The sequence below is a fragment of the Pseudorca crassidens genome, chromosome X (genome assembly GCF_039906515.1).
Source record: "Pseudorca crassidens isolate mPseCra1 chromosome X, mPseCra1.hap1, whole genome shotgun sequence".
NCBI lineage: Eukaryota > Metazoa > Chordata > Mammalia > Artiodactyla > Delphinidae > Pseudorca > Pseudorca crassidens.
The window spans coordinates 122722101-122745265 of NC_090317.1; the positions used below are offsets into that span (position 1 = coordinate 122722101).

Consider the following 23165-nt stretch of genomic DNA (forward strand, 5'->3'; position numbering starts at 1 on the left):
CAATTCTGGGTCTTTTGTGGTGACATGTAAATTTTAAGGTTATTTGTTCTAGTTCTGTGAAAAATGTCATGGGTAATTTGATAGGGATCGCATTAAGTCTGTAAATTGCTTTGGGTAATATGGCCATTTTAACAATATTTATTCTTCCAATTAAGAGCATGGGATATCTTTTCATTTCTTTGAATCACCTTCAGTTTCCTTTATCAATGTTTCATAGTCCTCAATCTTTCACCTCCTTGGTTAGGTTTATTCCTAGGTTGGTTTTGTTTTGTTTTGTTTTTGAAATAATTTTAAATGGGATTTTTGAAAATATTCTCTTTCTGATATTTCATTGTTAGTATAAAGAAATGCAACAGATTTCTATATATTGATCTTGTATCCTGCTACCTTGCTGAATTCATTTAATTAGTTCTAAAAGTTTTTGTGTGGAGTCTTTAGGGTTTTCTATATAGAGTTTCATGTCATTTGCATATAATGACAATTTTACCTCTTCCCTTCCAACTTGGATACGTTTTATTTCTTTTTCTTGTCTGATTGCTGTGACTAGGATTTCCAATACTATGTTGAATAGACGTGGTGAGAGTGGGCATCCTTGTCTTATTCCAGAATCTAGCAGGAAGGCTTTCAGTTTTTCACCATTGAGTATTTTATTGGCTGTGCGTTTGTCATAAATGACTTTTATTATTGTTGAGCTGTGTTACCTTTATACCCACTTTGGTGAGAGTTTTTATCATGAATGGATGTTGAATTTTATAAAATGCTTTTTCTACATCGATTGAGATGATCATGTGGTTTTTGTCTTTTCTTTTGTTGATGTACCCACTTTGGTGAGAGTTTTTATCATGAATGGATGTTGAATTTTATAAAATGCTTTTTCTACATCTATTGAGATGATCATGTGGTTTTTGTCTTTTCTTTTGTTGATGTGGTGTATCACACTGATAGGTTTGCATATGTTGAACCCTCCTTGTGACCCAGGAATAAATCCAACTTGATCATGGTGTATGATGCTTTTTATGTGTTGTTGGATTCAGTTTGATAATATTTTGTTGAGTATCTTTGCATCTATATTCATCAGAGATATTGGCCTGTAATTTTCTTTTTTGGTAGTGTCTTTTTCTGGTTTTGGTATCAGCGTGATGGTGGCTTCATAGAATGACCTTGAGAGTGTTCCTTCCTCTTCAGTCTTTTGGAAGAGTTTGAGAAGGAGCGGTATAAGTTCTTCTTTGTATGTCTGGTAGAATTCTCCAGTGAAGCCATCCAGTCCTGGACTTTTGTTTTCAGCGAGTTTTTTAAATTACAAATTCTATTTCACTTCTAGTGATTAGTCTGTTAAATTGTCTGTTTCTTCTTGATTCAGTTTTGGCAGGCTGTATGTTTCTAGAAACTTGTCCTTTTCTTCTAGGTTGTCCATTTTGTTGGCATAAAACTGTTCATAGTATTTTCTTATGATTTTTTTTATTTCTGCAGTATCAATTGTTATTTCTCCTCTTTCATTTTTTATTTTGTTTATTTGCGTCCTCTCTGTTTTCTTCTTGGTGAGCCTGGCTAGAGGTTTGTCGATTTTGTTTATCCTTTAAAAAAGACAGCTCTTGGTTTTACTGATTTTTTTTCTGTCATTTTTATCTCTGTTTTATTTATTTCCTGTCTGATCTTTAGTATTTCCTTCCTTCTGCTGACTTTAGGCTTTGTTTGTTCTTCTTTTTCTAATTCCTTTAAGTTGTAGGTTAGGTTGTTTATTTGTGATTTTTCTTGTTTTTTGAGGAAGGCCTTTATTACTGTGAACTTCCCTCTTAGGACTGCTTTGGTACATCCCATAGATTTTGTAGGGTTGTGTTTTTGTTGTCATTTGTCTCAAGGTATTTTTTTATTTCCTCTTTGATTTCATCGTTGACCCATTGGTTTCTTAGTAGCATGTTGTTTAGTCTCCATGTAATCATTTTTTTTCTCATTTTTCTTTCTGTGGTTGATTTCTAGTTTCATGCCATTGTGGTCAGAAAAGATGCTTGAAATAACTTCTATCCTCTTAAATTTGTTGAGGTGTGTTTTGTGTCCTAGTATGTGGTCTATCCTAGAGAATGTTCCATGTGTACCTGAAAAGAATGTGTATTCTGGTTTTTTTGAATGTAGTGTCCTGTAGATATCAATTAAGTCTAACTGTTCTATTGTGTCATTTAGGATCTCTGTTGCCTTATTGATGTTCCTTCTGGAAGATCTGTCCATTGATGCCAATGGGTTGTTAAAGTCTCCTATTATTGTATTTCCATCAGTTTCTCACTTTATGTGTCTTAGTGTTTGTTTTATTTATTTAGGTGCTCCTATATTGGGTGCATATATGTTAATGAGTATTGATTGTTTTATCATTGTATAGTGTCCTGCTTTGTCTTTTTTTGTAGCCCTTGTTTTAAAGTCTATTTTGTCTGATATGAGTATTGCTACCCCTGCTTTTTGTCATGACCATTTGCATGAAATATCTTTTACAATCCTCTTACTTTCAACCTATGTGTGTCTTTCTCCCTAAAGTGGGTCTCTTGTAGGCAGCATATTGTAGGCTCTTGTTTTATTATACAGTCTTCCACTCTTTGTCTTTTGATTGGAGCATTTAGTCCATTGGCTTTTAAAGTCATTATTGATATGTATGTATTGATTGCCATTTTAAACCTTGTTTTCCAGTTGATTTTGTATTTCTTCTTTGTTCTTTTCTTCTTTTCATTTTTCCTTTTGTGGTTTGATGGTTTTCTTTTGTATTATGCTTGAATTCCTTTCTTTTTGGTTTTTGTGAATCTATTGTATGTTTTCAATTTGTGGTTGCCCTGTTTTTCAAGTATGTTAACGCATAACTATATATACTTGCTTTAAACTGATAGTCATATAAGTTCAAACACATTCTAAAAAATCTACATTCTCTTACTCCCCTCCCCACATTTGGTGATTTTGATGTTCTCTTTTACATCTTCATGTTTATCCTTTGCTGTTCATTGTGTTTATAATCACCTTTACAAAATTTCTTGATTGTTTTTTAATTTATGTACTGGCTTGCTTAAGTGATCTTCAGTCTTTTTCTATATTTGCCTTTCCTACTGTGATTTTCCCTTTCCTATAGATTCTTGCTTCTTTTCTATTTAGAGAAGACCTTTCAATATTTCTTTTAGGATAGGTTTAGTACTGCTGTATTCTTTTAGTTTTTGCTTGTCTGAGATTCTTTGTCTCTCCTATTCTAAATGATAATCTTGCTGAGTAGAGTATTCTAGGTTGCAGGCTTTTCCCGTTCAGGATTTTGAATATATTTTGCCACTCTCTTCTGTCTTGCAAAGTTTTCGTGGAGAAATCAGCTGAAAGCCTTATGGGGATTCCCTTGTAACTGACTCTTTGAAAAATACACTCTTTATTGGCTGTCTTCCTTACCCATCTCACTCCCCACTCTCTAGTGTTTCTAGCTATTGCCACCCAAGTAAGCTACTTGTTCTCAAGTATTTATCCAAGGTCTTCTTCTAGAGTAGGGGTCAGCAAACTTTTTCTATAAAGAACCAGATAGTTAACGTATTAGGCATTGCAACTACTCAACTCTAGTGCAAAAGCAGACATAGATACATAGACCATATGTAAACAAATGGGCATGGCTATGTGCCAATGAAACTTTTTATTTACAAAATCAGGTGGTGGCCAAAGTTCCCTAGCCCCACCAGGGAGAGGAGGAAGCCAAGGACAAATAACGTTCTAAAGGGGTTTGGAAGCCACATTCTCATTTTGTGGAAGTAATTTAGTGAAGAGCTGATTATTTGACTAAACACTTATTAAATTTCCAGAAGTTATCATAGATGCCTTAGAGATTTTCTTTGGAAGATCACTGCCTGTGCAGTTACTTTTTTGTGTGGCATAAATAATATGTTAACCTGTTACAACTGACAACATTGGTTTTCTGTAGCTAGGGAGTCTTGAGTTGGCAGCCTGCTCAGCTTAATGACTTAATGTCCTTTTTTGGCAGATGTGTTGCTGTTACCATGACATACCTGTATGCTATACCCAGGGGGAGGGTTGGGCCGAAACAGCAGGCACACATTTAGGTTGATCACCTTGGCTTCCAAGCCGTTCCGGGTGGTGCTCAGTGTGGGGCGAGAGCATCATATAGGACCATGGCGCTTAGCAGCATTGTTTCTTTGGAGTCCGTGTAATGGAATATATTTTTCAAATATTGATATTTGCATTTTCTGTAACAATTCCTTATAAATAAAATGAGGTAAAATTGTACATTTAAAGTGGAAACCTTAATAACACATTTGTAGTTCCTTTTAATGCAAAAAGTACCAGTAAGCATTAAAAACAAAGAAACAAAACATCAGGTGGTGGGCTGGATTTGGCATATGGGTGAGGCCATAGTTGGCTGACCCCTGATCCTGAGGAATCAAGCTATATCATCCCCTGTATTAGTTCTCTAGAGCTATGTAACAAATTACCGCAAACTAAGCAGTTTAATACAACAAAAATTTATTATGGGTCAGGACTCTGGGCACAGTGTTACTGGGTTCTCTGCTCAGGGTCTCACAGGGTTGAAATCAAAGTTTTCGCTGGCCTGCATCCTCATCACAGGCTTGGAATGCTCTTCCCTGCTCACTAGTTGTTGGTAGAATTCAGTTCCTTGCAGTTACAGAACTGAAGTCTTAGTTTTCTTGCTGTCTGTCATCCAGGAACCATTTTCTCCTCCTAGAGGCTGTCCACAACTCCCTGCCATGTGACCCTCTCCACAATAGTGCAGTTTTCTTTTAAGTCCAGAAAGAGAATTCTTATTTTAAAGGGCTCCATTAATTAGGTCGGCCTTCCCAGGATAATCTCTGTTTTTATTTACTCAAAGTCAACTGATCAGGGACCTTAATTACATCTGCAAAATTCCTTTACCTTTGCCATATAATGCAACCTAATCACAGAAGAGATATTCTGTCATATTCATAGGGTCTGCCTGAACTTGAGGGGAGGGGATTATACAACATGTGTTCACTAGGAGGCAGACATATTGGAATTCTGCCTACTACACTTTTTGAAAATGGAATGGAAATTCTCTCCCCTTATGGAAATATGCGGAGGGCAGAACAAGTGCCCCCCACTCCATAAAACAAACACCTGTTGAGTACCCACTATGCGCCAGGTGCTGCACTAAGCAGTTTGCCTGCATCAACGCTTTTCAGCCTCACAGCAACTTTATGCAGCACGTCCTATTTTTATCCCATTTATAGGTGGGTAAGTTCTGCAGAGTGACAGAGCTAGAATGGAGTGATCAAAGAGTAAAACCCAGAATCCTGACTCCACAGCTTATGTTCTTACCCACTTTTTCATACTGCCTTGCCTCTGAGAATTTACATATAATTCTCCACACCCCCAGCATAACCCATCTAATGCAGACAGTGTCATACTGCATCAATTTCAAAAATAAAATTCAAAAAACTTTTTGGGACTTCCCTGGTGGTCCAGTGGTTAAGACCTGTGCTTCCACTGCAAGGGGTGCTGGTTCAATCCCTGACTGGGGAACTAAGATTCCGTGTGCCACGTGGTGTGGCCAAAAATTTTTTTTAAATAAAAATTTTGAAAACAAATTCGAACAATATTCACACAAAGAGTGTTGCAGACAAACCTTTTCTTTAACTAGAATTAATCACTTGTGCTGAATATAAATGAAAACTCAAGGCTCAGGTTGGAAAAATGATATAACCAATATTGCATTCTTCTTGCTTACTTTCTCAGATGAAACAATGACAGTGAAAGTCAATAAGGAAAGGGGAAAGGAAGGAATCAAGTGTCAATAAAGCACCTACTATGTGCAACGCATTACAGCCTTTATTTCTTTTAAGCCTGACCTCAGCCCTGAAACACTTGTTATTAGTCTTCTTTTGCAAATGAAACTGTACTTAGAGAGTTTGAAAAGCCTGCAAATTATCACCTAATATCTGTTCTCCCCTTTTTCCTGAATAATAGAACACTGGATTCCTTCAGGGTAAAACTATGATCAACTAAAAGACCACATTTCCCAGTCTTCCTTGCAGCTAGGTGTGGTCATGTGACCATGTTTTGGCCAGTAAGAGCTAAGCAGAAGTGTTATGTGGGACTTCTTGTGAGGCTGCTTAAAGAAAGCTAAATCAATCAAGAGTTACACTTTTTGACCTTTCTTTCTTACACCTTCCTGCTATTTGGAATTCTAGCATGATGGCAGGAGCTCCAGGTGCCACCGTAAATCACGAGGTAACCTTGAGATGGAAGCCACTTGCTAGGAGGATGGAGCAGGAAGGTGCAAGGGCTTAGGTCCCTGATGATCATGGAGCCGCCATGCCAGCCCTGCAGTGCACAACTCTGGAATTATTAATTTTTTTTGGAATTACCTTTTGTGAGAGGGAAAAATACTCTCTTTTAAACCACTGTTATTTAGGGTTTGCCTCATATATAGCTTAATAACTATAAGCTATATATAGCTTATAGATGGAGAGGGATTAAATAACTTTCCTAGGTCACCCTGTAGTAATAGATTGAGAATGCAAACCTGGCTGTCACAGTCTACAGTATGCTTGGGGCTAATCATTTATGTCTTTTTTTCTTTTTTTTTAATTTTTGGCTGCATTGGGTCTTCGTTGCTGCATGCGGGCTTTCTCTAGTTGCAGCGAGCAGGGGCCACTCTTCGTTGCAGTGCACGGGCTTCTCATTGTGGTGGCTTCTCTTGTTGCGGAGCAAGGGCTGTAGGTGCGCTGGCTTAGTAGTTGTGGCTCACAGGCTCTAGAGCGCAGGCCAGTAGTTGTGGCGCACGGACTTAGCTGCTCCGCAGCATGTGGGATCTTCCCAGACCAGGGCTCCAACCCGTGTCCCCCGCATTGGCAGGCAGATTCTTAACCACTGCACCACCAGGGAAGTCCCTCTATGTCTTTTGATTGGAAAGTGGGGATGTTACTTTAGTTGGGAGTTGAAGATATCCTCATATGACCTCGTGGACTTTGATCTTTATTTCATGGATTCTCTTTTGATTCCAGCTTCCAGCCTCTGCAAAGCTCTTTTTGTTATTACTAACAAAGATAATATGAGTGAGGAGTAAACTGTCTTCCATAGTTGAACTTCAGTCCTCTACAATTAGGACAATTTTTAGAGTGTAATTTAACTGCTTTTTTTTTATTGTTATAATACATGTAACACATGCACATTGTAAGAAATGAGGACCAGAAAGGGGCTATAAAATGAGAGGCAAAGTTTTCTCTCCCCCAAGATAGACCCAACTCCCACTACCCAGAAGTAACATTATGGATCTTTCCAGAAAGTTTTTTATACATGTACAGTAATATATACGGATATATATTCTATTACAAATGGAAATACACTACACATGTTGTTTGCATTTACTATATCTTACATCACATAATTGCATATAAGATCCCAGGTCATTTATTGAATGGCTATAGAGTATTCCATTGTATGGATGCAGAATAGTTTATTTAATCAGTGTTTCCTTATTGGACAATTAGATTTTTATTTTTTTAATGCAAACAGTGCTACAGTGTATATCCTTGAATATACATCTTTTTTCACTTGTCTCTATAGTACAGATTCCTAGATGTGGAAGTGCTGGATCAAAGAGCATGTCTAGCTTTAATTTTCACAGAAGTTGCCAAAGTGCTCTGCAAAGAGGTCGCTTGAAATTACCCTCCCCCAACAGTGGGTGAGAGCACGGACTTCTCTTCCTTGCCTGTAGCAACTATTAGCAAATTGCTGGATCTTTGCCCATCTGATATTGAAAAAATGTATTTTCTTGATATTTGAATTTGCATTTTTAAAGTCGTAAATGAAAGTAAGCATTTTGTCACTATTTATTGGCCATTGGGATTTCTTGTTCTGAGAACTGCTGATTCATGTCCTGTCTCATTTTTCTGTTAGTGTCTTTACCTTTTTCTTATTGATTTATAAGAGCTTTTTGTAACTTTAGGAAATTAGTCGTAAGTCATATAGCTTGCAAAATTTTCAATAGTATGTGTTGTCTTTTTACTCTGTTTTTGGCAATTTTTCCTGCAGGGGTTTTGTTATTTTTAGTGAAATATATTAATCCTTTCTTACATATCTTAATTTTGTGTCTTGCATAGAAAGGCTGTCCCCATGATTACAAATTAATTCCCCCCAATTTTAGTGTTGGATTTTTTGTGATTTATTTTTTACGTGTATATCTTTGGTCCATCTGATGTAAGAGACATAGAGATTTCATCTTATTTTGTCCAAGTGACTAGACAGGTATTACTATTCTTGAGTAATCGATCTTTTTTTCTTATTTTGATTTCATATGTGACTTTCATTATATTTTAAATTTTCATATGGATTTAGATCTGTTTCTGAACTCTGTTCTGTTCTTCTGCTCAATCTGTTCTTCATCCAGAGACCAAACTGTTTTCATTATTGTTGCTTTATAGCGTTTTACTATTTAGTAAGCTAATAACACCTTTTACCCGTTAATCATTCCCCCCACCAGAGTTCTCCTAGCCATTCTCACATGTTTATTTAAACCAATAAATGTTGAATGAGCACTGACTATGGGTCAGGCTGTGATCTAAGCACTGGGGATGCAGCAGTGAACGAGAACAGGGAAAATCTCTGCCCACATTATGCTTCCATTCTAGCTGTGAGAGAGAGAGAGACCAATTAGTCAAATACAAACAGGGTCAAAGTGTGGTAAATGAGTTGGACAGAGACAAGATAAAGAAGGAAGATAGGAAGTGGGGAGAGTGCAAAACCAGGTGGTCAGGGCAGGGCTCATTGAGCACATGGCGGTTGAAGTGAAGGAACAAACCATGCAGATGCGTAGGAGCAACGTGTACAAAGGCCCTGAAGTCGGCAGCCAGTATGCCTGGAACAAAGTGAATGAGAGAATGAGAAGGAGATGAGGCCAGAGGAGTAACAGGGCATGATCAAGGAGGGCCTTGTGGGCAAATGAAAAGATTTGGGCTGTTTCTCTGGGCAAGGCAGGGAGCCACTGGGGCAGATGGAGCAAAGGGGCATCCTGAGCTGACTTGATGCTCTGAGTATTTTGGTTGGGCTCACTTTGAAATACTACATTAATTTATGGAGGATAATATCTTTATAACCCTGTGTCCTCATATCCAAAGATATGTGGCAATATTATCCATGCACAGGGTGACAAATTGGTGTGCTTCAGGGAACGTATTCTACAGATACAATCGCATGTACAAAATGACTCATGTACAAGCGTTGTTTATGATGGCAAAAGACTGGAAACAGTGCAGACATTCAGCCATCCACCAATATGGGACTGGCTAAGTATATTTTGATGCATGTACACAGTGGAATAATATGCCACTTTGAAAAGAATAGGAGACTCTTTATGTACTAATTCAGAATGATCGCCTAGATATACTAAGAATAAAAGCAAGGTATGGAGTGGTGTGTATAGTATGCTACCATTTGGGTTAAAAAGGAAAGTGTATATTATGTATGAATCTGCTTTGCTAAGGATAAAATATCTCTAAAAGAATACATAAGAAACTGCTAACAGTAGTTGTCTCTAGGGAAGGGCACTAAATAATTGGAAGATAGGGATATAAATGAAGTTTTTCACTGTATCCCCCTTTCTATCTTTGGACTATTGAGCCATGTGAATATACTATCCATTCAAAAAACAACTAACTATAAATTTTAATGAAATAAAGTATATCTTTCTATTAGGGCCATGTTGGTAATGTATTCGACAATGACAAACAGAATTAGTAGAGACCTAAGTCATATACGGTGACCTGTACGATGGATCTTTTCATGTCCAGTTGTAATAAATACACAAATAGACAAATGTTAGGCCAGATACACAATGTGCTCATCTCTCTGCTCCCCGCCCCAGATTTGCACATTGTCGCAGTATTAGTGTGCTAGAGAGTTCAATCTCCTGACCTGCCAATTACAGGTTAAGGCCCATGATGAATAAGTGGAGCGTGTAGTGTGTTAACAGATGATATGTCCTGTTAAAAGCAAAAATGGTATCTAGTAGGAGGGATCAGGAATGCGGGGTGGATGTCTGAGATGAGAATGTCTGAGAGAAGAGCCTTCCAAGCAGGGGAAAAGCCAGTGCAAAGGCCCTGAGGCAAGGACAGGGCGGAGGCCTGAGTGGCTGGAGAGAGGGAGCGTGGGTAGTAAGGAGGCAGCAGATGCCACGGGGCTTTGTCAGCTCTGCTAAAGACCCCACCTTAATGAGGTGGGAAACCACTGGAGAACATTGAGTTGAAGAGTGAAATTTGCTCTCTGATTTTAAGAGCATCCCTCTGGCTGCGGTGTGGAGAACAGGCTGTAGGGAATCAAGGGTCGAAGCAAGGAGGCCAGTGCCAGAACGATTCCATTACTCCTCGCTTCACTCCCGGAAACATATCCTTAGAGCTGATATTCACAGTAGATATTTGTGGACTTATATTCAGCACAGAAACAGAGTCTTGAAACGCCCATTTCTTTCTGATTTATAAGAATCACACATACTCATTGCAGAAGAGTTGAGAAAAGCAGAAAAATATACATGGGAGAAAAAATTTACCTATATGCTACTTCCCAGATACAGCTCCTCTTGACATTTTGGCGTGTCTCCATCGCATCTACGTGGTTTTACGTAGCTAGGTTCGTAATACGCACATGCATTCGTGTTCCACTTGATCTCTTAACCTAATATAATAAGTATTTTACCACTAAAAGAATTATTTATTCTAATGGAAGCATAATATTCTATTTTATAGCTGTCTAAAATTGAACTCAACCAGTCCACTAAATAATGTATCAGTGAAAATTTTTATGCAGAAAATTTGATCTGCGTTTTAGATTTGCTTTCCCTAAGACAGATTCCAGAGGAAAAACTAGCAAGTCAAACAGAGAATGTATTTTAGGTTTTCGATACCCATTGTCAAACTGTTCCTCGAAAGGGTTGTACCTGTATAAATTCCCATAGGTTTACTAAAGCCATAAACAACCTTTAAGGAAAAAAATATCCTTTGTTAGCATCATCCTCTTAAAGAAAAAAGAAGTCTTTAAGGAGAAAGTGTCAGAATTTCACACATCATATGCATAGCAGAGAGGGTGAAAAATCAGATTCTGAGTATGAAAGAATCATTAGCGTTTTTAGACCAAAGCTGCAGTTAAATTATGATCCAGCTCGAGGAGTACATATGAAACCAAGTGCGTGTGGGGTGTGCTTTATAGGCAGAGAAGTAGTCATCACTAAATATATGTGGTTGCTAAGAGACTAAATTGGGGACTAGGAATTAAATTTAACACACGCTCCTCAAATTGAGTTATTCCAGGACTAGCCTCCTCTTCTTTCTAGATGGTATGACATGGAGACATTTGTGACAAATTGGTATTCAGCCAGAAGGAAAGAAATATGTAGAGATGAGATAATGAGTAGGAAGGTGTGAGTTCTAGAACAATTCATTACTTCCTTACTCCAGGTCCATCACTTGGCCCTTTGGGTCAAGTGGGAATAATATTGCCTGTCTTGTCTCGTCTACCTCACAAAGCTTTTATGAAGATCAAATACGCTAATAACCGTAAATTGTAAATAGTCAACACATAACTGTATCGCATGCAAATCTGTGACTGTTGGCAGTGTCATCTCAGAAGAACAAATAAAGTTTACTTACTATATTAAAAAAATGCTAATAAATGGCAAAGTGATATACAACCATAAGGTGTTATTACCATGTTGAAGTCTCAGGCACTCTGTTTTGGAAACTTATATATAATGAGGTGCTTTAATTCCTCTCGCTGGGTTTGTCTTGTATTCAATTATAGCAGATTCAACAATCTGCTTTTGGGGAAATCCATTCAAAAAGGAAAGCATGGTGATCCAGGTCATCGTTCTGAGCCCCCGATGAGGCTGAAATTTCCTAAAGAGTAAGGATTGTGTCTCACTCACCCATGTGATGTGTCCAGACCTCCTGTGTGAGGAGGAAACAGGATTATACACCCCTGTTTTATCTTGTTTCTTAATGGTATATTAGAGATGAGGGCAAGATGGAGGCCCAGGGAGTGATTTCTTTCTTTCCTGCCTCTGAGCCTACCCTACCCCCATCTTGCTATTCCATCTCCACCCTGAGCTGCCAGACAAGCTACTCCTCAGCCCTCAAGTCTCAGGAAAGTCATCTCTTCTAGCACTTCCCTGTTGCCGTCGTCTAGTCCCAAACCTCCATTTGCACCCAGGACACCTCGTTACACCATCTCATTGGATGCGACTATGCCCTAGTCCCCCACAGCCTGGCTGGGCTCCACGGGCTTACCATGTTTTCTTATCTTCTGTGGACCTACTTCAGCACCCAGGACAGTCTTAACACATGTTCCCTGAATAAAGGAAAGGATGAGTTTTCAAGGGCCCATGTCACAAAAGGAGGCAAATGCCTCTGTGATAGAGATGAAGCCATTATGTACTTTGGTTCTAGAAACATAGTGATAAACCAATCTCTTTGCACAGATACATGACTATATACTATATACTTAAATGTGTTCATGCATACGTAGAACCAGTAATTCTCTTGGTAATGCAAAATGTTGAGAAGAGCAAGAAGTTGAGGTCGGGACTTCCCTGGTGGCACAGTGGTTGAGACTCCGCGCTCCCAACGCGGGAGGCCCGGGTTCAATCCCTGGTCAGGGAACTAGATCCCACATGCATGCTGCAACTAACAGTTCGCATGCCACAATTAAGGAGCCCGCATGCCGCAACTAAGGAGCCCGCCTGCTGCAGCTAAGACCTGGTGCAACCAAATAATAAATAAATAAATAAATAAAATCAAAAAAAAAAAAGAAGTTGAGGTCACTGAGCCTGATACTGCTCATGCCAAGGTTTTATATCTCAATAGAATTGGAGTCTACTCAGAAGAGCGGGGCTTTTTCAACCTGGTCCTCCAAAATCCTCTACCAGAAATCGAATTCAGTGGTTCTCAGTTGTCTGCTGATTCTATAGCAATGGGAAATCTAATAAATACTGATGTCTGTGAACCAGCCCCAGAGATTCAGATTTCATTAGTCTGTGGTAGGCCTTGGGCATCTGTACTTTTTTAAAAGCTCCCCGGGGGGTTCTAATGTGCAGCCAGGCTGAGAACCGCTGCTCTGACGTGTCTGGGGTTGAGGTGACGGATCTGACTAATTAAACCTCAAGGCTGAACACACGGGGCTTCCTGGACATCTGCATAGAGTGTCTTGCTCTCTCCCACGTTCTCACTCTCTTGTTCCCTTGCTCTCTCCCTCTTTCTTATATTTATCCAATAAATTGGTTTGGAGTGACTCTGCTGCTTTTCAGCCAGCTGGGTAAGAATTCAGATCCTGACGGTTCACATTGAAGCATCCTGAGATCTTTAAAACCCAGGCCATCGTGGGGTGAATCACGGACTGTGAAAGGAGGGGACAAGCCATTGGGTTCCCTTTCCTACTTCAGCTTGTGTTATGCCGGTGGCCTCGTTAATGGGAGGGGACAGAAGAAACCTGGAGAAAACACTCCCATACCGGGATTTGCCAAACCTTCGTAAAGTTTCACTCTCGGAATCGGGTATGGACCCAGTGCAATACCATCTGACTCCCATGTGATTGATGCCACAGAGCCAATAACCATCCTAAGGTGCTCTGAACCAGGCAGTTCCTGCTTTTTTATTACGAGTCCCAGGATCCTAAAGAGCTGTGACTCTTGGACTGAGGTGTCTCGGTGTCAGTGACACGAAAGCGCTCTTTACATAAGATCATCCTTGCATGAGGTGAGTCAGTCGAGGTACTTTTTCAAAAGCCAACCTCTGATTGTAAGTTCCCGGATGGCTGGGTTCCTGTTTCCTGACGCTCACTGCCTTTCACAGCGAGATGGCCATCTGGCTGAAGATCAGTGAGTATAGAAGAGATGCCCTCCAGCTCCTCAGTATTTCAATAAGCCACTGAAGCCCCCTGATTGGCTTCTTTGCAGCATCAGAAATTGTTAATCTAGAGACAGACAAGCCCTGAGGTTTCTTCCACTGGCCTTCTTAGAGCTGTAAGGTATGACACACAAGAACACAAGAGTCAAGACTGAAATAACCTGGGTGCCTCCCTGGCCAGGAGTCACGGCATCCCCACACCGATCATCTCCCTGACAACTAGCACGTCCGCCTGATTCTGATGCAGATTACTTTGAAAGCTCTGAGCTCCACAGTTCTCCTAGAGCTGCGTTATCCCGGGAGCTGATTCAACTGTTACTCCACTCGACTTTGATTGCTACAATCAGGGCCTCAACCATCATGAGGATGAAAAGAAGTAAAAAGCCGGTCAGATCATGATACTTTTCAGAAAACATCAAATAGAAAAATTGTGCCATGCCTTTTATCTCAGCGTCTTGGGTCCATTTTTTCCCCCCTGTTGTTTCTTTTATCATTGTTACATCGTATAACCAAGACTTTTATGCTAAAAAAAAAAAAGTTCTAAGAGAATGCTGTTTCCACTCTATGAAAATGGAAGAAGCTAATTGTAAGGCTTCTGCTGGAAGGAAGCCCTATTTCTATTTTCATTGGAAGGTTCTCAAAGCAAGATAATGAGGATTTCTCAGGGCCATGATGTTCCTTTCCCCCACTTGCCCTCTGTAAAATCAGCAGATTCTCACACTGATACATTTCATACATTTCATGAAATAGATACATTTCATGGAACCTTTTGCTACAGCATCATTTCTTTTTTTTTTTAAGCTTTTTTTTAAATTAATTAATTTATTTTTTGTCTGTGTTGGATCTTCGTTTCTGTGTGAGGGCTTTCTCTAGTTGCGGCAAGCGGGGGCCACTCTTCATCGCGGTGCGCGGGCCTCTCACTGTTGCAGCCTCTCTTGTTGCGGAGCACAGGCTCCAGATGCACAGGCTCAGTAGTTGTGGCTCACGGGCCTAGTTGCTCCGTGGCATGTGGGATCTTCCCAGACCAGGGCTCGAACCCGTGTCCCCTGCATCGGCAGGCAGATTCTCAACCACTGCGCCACCAGGGAAGCCCTACAGCATCATTTCTTGCTAATTCTGAAACATGCCATTTCCCCCAAGAGATAACATAGATAACACGGCTGTTGATAACACCGGATGGCCGGACTCAAAGCCCCGTGAGCCAGGGCTAAACCACAAGAGTGCCAGTGGAGACTCCTTGATATCCACACTCATTTCTGGATTTGATATCACACCAGCCTTATGGCTCCCAATTTCTGTTTTTGAGTTGGATTTTGGTTTTCATCGTCTGCCAGAAATGAAGCCAGCATTTTTGCAGGGTAGGAGTCTGTAGCGTTTTAGGAAACTCTGCCCTGATGAGTGTTAGGAAAACTGTCAGACAGAGCAACGCATTGGTTTCCTTCTGTCTGATAGTGAATTTAATTCTGAGATTTTAGACTATTGAATCAGCCTAAGTTAAACAGAGCCCTATATAGATTTGCGGACATTGCTAATTGTGATGATAATAATAACATTTCTCAAACATCCCTTCATTATGAACTAGGCATTCATATGTGCAAAAATCTACCATCTACAGTTCTAAGTAGATACAAATTTTCCAAACCTCACTTGGCCAAATTTTACAAAACGAAAAGAAGAAAAGACAAAAGAAAGAAAAGATGAAAAGGAACCAAACCAATAATTCGGGCCTTTCTCCCTTTTGCTATTCTTTGAGTTCTGTGACTGTCATTTTTCTTCTTATCATTAAGTGGGAAGGATAGCGAATTAAAAAAAAATAAAAAAAGACACAAATGGAAAGCAGAGGCACAGGAAGGGAAGAGGCAGATAGGAAGAGCCAAGTAGTGAGGCGACAGAAGCAGCGGCCCCCGGGCCTGCTGTTCCCCTCCTCTGCCAGCAGCCCTGCCAGCCGTGGCCACACGCAACCATATGAGATGCTTTGAGCTGACCCAGCGGCATTGCCTCCTCTTCCGGACCATAATGTAACTCAGTTTAACAAACACTTACAGATGTCCTCCTTTGTGTATAAGGAACGACAGCTTCAGGCCTTAGGAACTTGCAGGGAGATGGGGAGACAAGTGTTAACAGAGAAAACAGTCTGAGGAAGCAGAGAGTTAAGTCCAGAGTTGTGTGGGAGGCCAGGATGCTGTGGAGGCGGTTAGGGTTAGGGTTAGAGCAAGGCCATGTATGTAGGCTGATGAGGGTCTGGGGAGGATGCAGGAGAGAGGTGAGACTTGACCGTACTTGAGGGTTGGGTGGCAGGGATGTGTGCAGACAGGGAAGAAGGGGAAGGGCCTTCTAGATCCATCTCTCTCCTGACACTGCTCTGTTATATGGCAAGGGCCTTTGGGGGACAGCATCTGCACTTTTCTTCAGATGCTCAGCTATCATTTTAAATCAACCTTCATACATGTGTCATTAGTAAAAAAAAAACATCGGCACTTTTCTTCAGAAAGGACCATTTGTCCAACACATGGAACATTCCTATTTCCTGTCAATGTGGGACTAATTTCCTGACACATTTTATTATTTTTTTTCCATTAAGAACTTATTCTGCAGTAGATTTCACCAGGCTCAGTTGATGGACTCATCCTCCCATTTGGGGTATTACGTTGTTGTTTGCAAGATGATCCTGCTAAAATGTGGAGGATTTATTACTTCTTTTTGCCATTCCTCCATTTCTGGAGAGCTGTGTTTAGGTAGGAAGGCTAAGGGGGCACAGGAGGGAGAAAATAAATTCTCATTTGTGGTGTTGCTTCCGTTTCACTCACTGTAAGAATCAGACCGTCCTAATCAGACAAACAGGTCAGACAGGTCTTCTTCTGCTCTGGGACTCCATTTTAAAATGCTGCTTAATGTCTGGATTTAACACACACAGGCACACACATGTGTGCGTGCACACCAGAAATTTATGGTTGAAAGAAAAACAAAAGCAAATTTCTAAATGCTATAGCTTCTTTTATGTGTAGACTAAAAAACGTGTACCAGTGAAGACAACCCACAGAATAGGAGGGAAATAATAATAGACAGAAGATGTGACATCATAGACATCATAGGATGTGAAGAGACATTTCTTCAAAGAAGGTAGACAAATGGCTAATAAATAATGAAAGAGGTTCAACACCATTAACCGTGAGGGAAGTGCAAACCAAAATCACAGTCAAGTACTACTTCGCACCTACTAGGATGGCTGTAATATAAAAGACAGACAGTAACAAGTGTTGGTGAAGATGGGGGGGAAAATGGAACCCTCATACACTGCCGGTGGGAAAATAGTGCAGCTGCTTTGGAAAACAGTCTGGCAGTTCCTCAAAAAGTTAAACAAAGAGTTACCATACCACCCAGCAATTGTACTCCTGGATATCTACCCAAGAGAAATGCAGACATACGTCTGCACAGAAACTTACACATGGATGTTCATAGCAGCATTGCTCATAATAGCCCAAAACTGGAAACAACCCAAATGTCCACCCACGGATGAATGGATAAACAAAGCCGGTCTCTCTATACACTGAAATATTATTCAGCCATAAAAAGAATGAAATCTGACACATGCTAACACATGGATGAACCTTAAAAACATTATGCTAAGTGAAAGAAACCAGTCACAAAAGGTCACATATTGTATGATTCAATTTTTAAGAAATATCCAGAATAGGTTACTCTCTAGAGACAAAAAGTCCATTAGTGATTGTCTGGGGGATGAAGATGGGGGAGGCTTGAGGGACAATTGGAAGTGACTGCTGTTTGGTCCAGGGATTTTTTAGAGGTGATGCAAATGTTATAAAATTGATTGTGGTGATGGTTGTTATTTAAAACTATTGAAACTGTACACTTTAAAAAAGGGGGCACCAGGGCTTCCCTGGTGGTGCAGTGGTTGAGAGTCCACCTGCCGATGCAGGGGACACGGGTTCGTGCCCCGGTCCGGGAAGATCCCACATGCCGCGGAGCAGCTGGGCCCGTGAGCCATGGCCGCTGAGCCTGCGCGTCCGGAGCCTGTGCTCTGCAACGGGAGAGGCCACAACAGTGAGAGGCCCGCATACTGCAAAAAACAAAAATAAAAAAGGGGGCACCAGAAAAAACCCAAATCTTTGTCCCACTTTTGCTTTCTGACAGGTGTGAAAAATGAAGGGACATATATAAAATAGATAACCAACAAGGACCTACTGTATAGCACAGGGAAGTATACTCAGTGTTTTGTAATAACCTATAAGGGAAAAGAATCTGAAAAAGATATATATGCATAACTGAATCACTGTGCTGTACACCGGAAACTAACACAACATTGTAAATCAACTATACGTCAATTTAAAAAAAATGAAGGGACAAAAATCAAATGATGATGACTTAACCACTGCTACTTTCTAATATGATCCATCAAAACAGTTAAAAATGGTACCCATCTATTTCCATGGACCAGTCCTGTTGGCGTAAACGATCAATGGGGCAAGCACACCTTATAACCCACTTTGTTGTGGAATAACGCTGACAGCCGAGGACGGTGTCTTAGAAAACAAGAATCCCAGGTTGGGAGCGAGTGGTTCCTCACAGCAGTGTCACCAGGCATCGCCTAGAGCCAGAATCATTTTCACAGGCTGAACCCAGGCCAAGTTGTTCAAGAGACAGAGGTGAGATATTATCACTCTGTTGCAGAGTCTAGATGAAAAAGATTACATTTCTGTGCTCCCCAAACAAGTTCCTGGTTTACACACGCACACACGCACACACACACACACTCAAACACTCAAACAATGTACTGCTGATTTCTTAAAGTGTGCTTTTTTTGAAGTGTTTATTACCAAGGACCCATTAATTCCACTTTTGGAAATCCACTCTAAAGAAATAATCTTCAATTTAGACAAAAGCTATATATGTGCACAAAGACGTTTATCACAATATTCCTTAGATTAGTGAAAAATTGCCCCAAATTGGGGAATGGTGAAATAAATCATTCCACTCTCATAAAGCCATTGAAGTAATGGTGGTAAAATTGTGGTTTTCAGACTGTGATCAGTGAAAAAAACCTTTCAAAAGAATGAAGAGTGTCGGGGGCTTCCCTGGTGGCACAGTGGTTAAGAATCCGCCTGCCAATGCAGGGGATACGGGTTCGAACCCTGGTCCCGGAAGATCCCACATGCCGCGGAGCAATTAAGCCCGTGTGCCACAACTACTGAGCCCACGCGCCTAGAACCCGAGCTCCGCAACGAGAGAAGACACCACGATGAGATGCCTGTGCACTGCAACGAAGCGTAGCCACCGCTCGACGCAACTAGAGAAAGCCCGTGCACAGCAACGAAGACCCAATGCAACCAAAAATAAATAAGTAAGTAAATAAGATTTTTTAAAAAAAGAATGAAGAGTGTGATGTGGAGATACAATGTATGTGTGTGGAAATGTACACAGATAAAAATAGCAGTGACATTAGGATGTTGGGAGAGCAGGTGGTTTTTTCTTTTTCCCCATTTTTCCGAAATGAGCTTTTAATACTTTTAAGATAAAATAATTAAAAGTTTTTTAATCATTACAAGAATTAAAATGGTGCTTTTTCCTTATAGAAAAGAACTATGACTATGGTCTACTGCCTGTATCTTCTGTTGCGTGCAGATCACACGAGATCTTGTTCAAATGTGGGATCTCAGTCAACAGGTCTGGGCTGGGTCTGAGGCTCTGCATTTCTAACAAGCTTGCACGTGATGCTGATGCTGGTGGTCTGTGCACCACACTTTGAGTGGCAAAGGGTCTAAGAGTTTCTTGAGAGAGACTGGCTAAAAGTCAAAACCAAAAGCAGACAAAAACACGGATTGAAGATTGTTAAAGTCAGGAAGAGGTTCCTATAAATTGGTACCACGGAGAGCCACGTAGCCAAACTTCCCCTAGGGTTTTCTTTTCTCCCAAAGATGCTGTTATTCAAGTACATAAGCTTGAGGATATGTCAGTTTTCTATATCATTACATACTTCACCACATTTAAATTTAAAAAAATTTTGGTGAGAATACTTAGAGTGAATAGAATGGCCTCTTTATTGTCCCTGTTAAGTGACTTGAGTTCAGCTCACGTATCCCTGGAACCAATCAGTGATTCCTTCCCTTTCTACACATTGCCACTTAGCTATTGGTTTTCACAGAATAAAGCAATCAAGAGTCAGGAGCCCTTTTCTGTGAAATATACCGTACTTCCTCCCTCTCTCCCAAGGGCTTTCATCAGGCAATAACTCACCTGAACTTTCTGAAGTCTGTCTCCGACACTAAAATGTGGAGAGGCTTTTCTTCTCAGCATCCCTCAGGTTGCTCATGGCCTTTGTATGCTGCTTGTGGAATTGCCACGCTGTTCGCAGAGCGGTTGTACTAGTTTCCTGTCACTACCGTAACAAAGTACCATGAATGCAGTGGCTTAAAACTACACGAGTTTATTCTCTTACAGTCTGGAGGTCAGAAGTCTAAAGTCAAGGTGCTGCGTTCCTTCTAAAGGCTTCAGGGGCGCATCCTTCCTGCCTTGTCTAAGAGCATCACTCCCACCTCTGCTTCTGTCCGCACGTCTCCTTTGTCTGACTCTGACCCTGCTGTCAACATAGTCACAGGCTCTGGGGATGAGACTGTGGACATCTTTGGGGCTGGCCATTATTCATGTTATCACAGTGGTCTATTCACAGCCCACAGCTACTTGCACCTTGTTGAGTTTTTTCCTTTCTATTAGTAGCTTTATTGACATGCAGAGTTAGCCATAGTCAAAGTTATCAACCAGAGAGTGGTGTTTTGTTGGTTCCTGTGAGTATTCCGTGTCAGTTTTCTATTGCTACATAACTAATGACCATAAACTTAGTGGCTTAAAACAATGCAATTGTGTTATCTCATAGTTTCTGTAGGTCAGGAGTCCAGGATCCTCTGGCCAGGATCTGACTGGCTGAAATCAAAACATTGGCAGGGCCTTCCCTGGTGGCGCAGTGGATAAGAATCCGCCTGCCGATGCAGGGGACACGGGTTCGGCCCTGGTCCGGGAAGATCCCACGTGCCGCGGAGCAACTAAGCCCGTGCGCCACAACTACCGAGCCTACACTCTAGAGCCCGCGAGCCACAACTACTGAGCCCACGTGCCGCAACTACTGAAGCCTGCGCGCCTAGAGCCCGTGCTCTGCAACAAGAGAAGCCACTGCAATGAGAAGCCCGCACACCACAACGAAGAGTAGCCCCCACTCGCCGCAGCTAGAGAAAGCCCACGTAGCTACAAAGACGCAGCATAGCCAAAAATAAATTAATTAAAAAAAAAAAAAACATTGGCAGGCCTACATTCCTTTTTGGAGGCTCTGGGGAAGAACATGCTTTGAAGTTCATTCATTGGTTGTTGGCTGAATTCAGTTCTTGTGGATTTAGGACGGAGGTTCCCATTCCTCGTTGGGTGTCAGCCGGGAGCCTCTGTCTCAGCGTTGTAAGGCGGCCCACGTTCATTCTCACCTGGCCTCCACCATCTTCCAGCCAGCAATGGCAAGGTGAGTTCTTCTCAGGCCTCCAGTCTCTCCACCTTCCTTTTCTCTCACCAGCCGGAGAGAGCTCTGCTTTTTTTTCTTTTAATTTTTCTTTTATATTGGAGTATAGTTGATTAACAATGTTGTGTTAGTTTCATGTGTACAGCATCTTGATTCAGTTATACATATACATGTATCTATTCTTGTTTGGATTCTTTTCCCGTGTATATTATTACAGAGTATTTAGGAGAGTTCCCTGCACTACACAGTAGGTCCTTATTGATTATCTATTATATATATAGTAGTGTGTACATGTCAATCCCAATCTCCCAATTTATCCCTCCCCCACCTTCCCCCTTTGGTAACCATGTTTGTTTTTGAAGTCTGTGAGTCCGTTTCTGTTTTGTAAATAAGTTCATTTGTATAGATTCCACATATAAGTGATATCATATGATATTTGTCTTTCTCTGTCTGACTTACTTCACTCAGTATGATCATCTCTAGGTCCATCCATGTTGCTGCAAACGGCATTATTTCGCTCTTTTTCATGTCTGAGTAATATTCCATATTATATACATGCCGCATCTTCTTTCTCCATTCGTCTGTTGATGGACACTTAGGATGCTTCCATGTCTTGGCTATTGTAAACAGCATTTACAGCTTATGAGAATACAGATTCATGGACCCCACCCCAGACCGGCTGAATCAGAAGCCTATGTTTTCACAAGGCCTCCAGGTGATTCTGATGTACACTACAATGTGAGAAGCACTGTTCCGATTGGAATAAAAAGGCTCCATCCATGGACCACAGCAAAGTCATCCCCTACGTGGCTTTAGTGAGAATGGCTGCCTCACACGGCCCTCATCTTGTGTCAGCTCTGTGAGTGTGGGTGAGTCATTTATGTGCCCAGTGCCCTGGTATCCTCAACCGATTTCCTCAAGTGACCGTGTAATAGGAATGATCTAACAACCCTTCCGGCTCACGGGATTGCCTGAGGAATCAACAGGACAAGCCATGTGAAGTGCCCAGACAGTGAAGCACTTATTCAACGGGACCCTCAGGGAGTGCCCTCACTCGCCTCTGGAACTGCATGGGTTAATAGGATGTGTAAGCGTAATAGGACCATAAACACTGGTGCACTGGTTGTCAGGTAACAATTACACATTGACAAGGACTTCGTTAGATATGCCTGTGGAAGGCTGAATAATGCCCCTCCCCAATATGTCCACAACCTAATCCTTGGGAAGCTATGAATGTTACCTTATATGGCAAAAGGGACTTTGCAGACGTGATTAAATTGTCTTGAGCTGGGGGATTATCCTGGATTATCCTGGTGGGCTCAATGTAATCACAAGGGTTCTTATAAAAGGGAGGCAGGAAGATGGGAGAGAGGTGACGTGATATCAGAAGCAGAGGCTGGAGTGATAGACTGACGAAGGAGGAAGGGGCCACAAGCCAAGAAATGGACAGGCAGCCATGAGAAGCCGAAACAGGCAAGGAAGTGGATTCTCTCCTGGAGCCTCTAGAATGAACGCAGCCTTGCCAGCTCCTTGACTTTATCTCAGTGAAACTGATTTCAGACTTCTAAGCTCCAGAACTGTAAGACAATAGATTTGTGTCATTTTAAGCCACTAAGCTTGTGATGATTTGTGACAGCAGCAAGAGGAAACTAGCACACGACCTTGCCCAGCCTATCATTCGCAGGCATCAGATCACCGAGAGCCCCAGGCTCTGCCTCCGAAGTGTCTGATCCGTGAGGTCCAGGATGAAGCTGTGAATT

At 41.2% G+C, this 23165-nt stretch overlaps 1 long non-coding RNA gene across 1 annotated transcript in view; it reads left to right on the top strand.

The window, feature by feature from the left end:
* LOC137217368 (uncharacterized) overlaps nucleotides 1–23165 on the top strand; it is a 60875-nt gene that overhangs the window by 22934 nt on the left and 14776 nt on the right. Inside the window, exons 4-5 of the long non-coding RNA XR_010940079.1 lie at nucleotides 18929–19248; nucleotides 20779–21408. This is a non-coding gene — a long non-coding RNA (uncharacterized lncRNA). The remainder of the gene's footprint in view (nucleotides 1–18928; nucleotides 19249–20778; nucleotides 21409–23165) is intronic.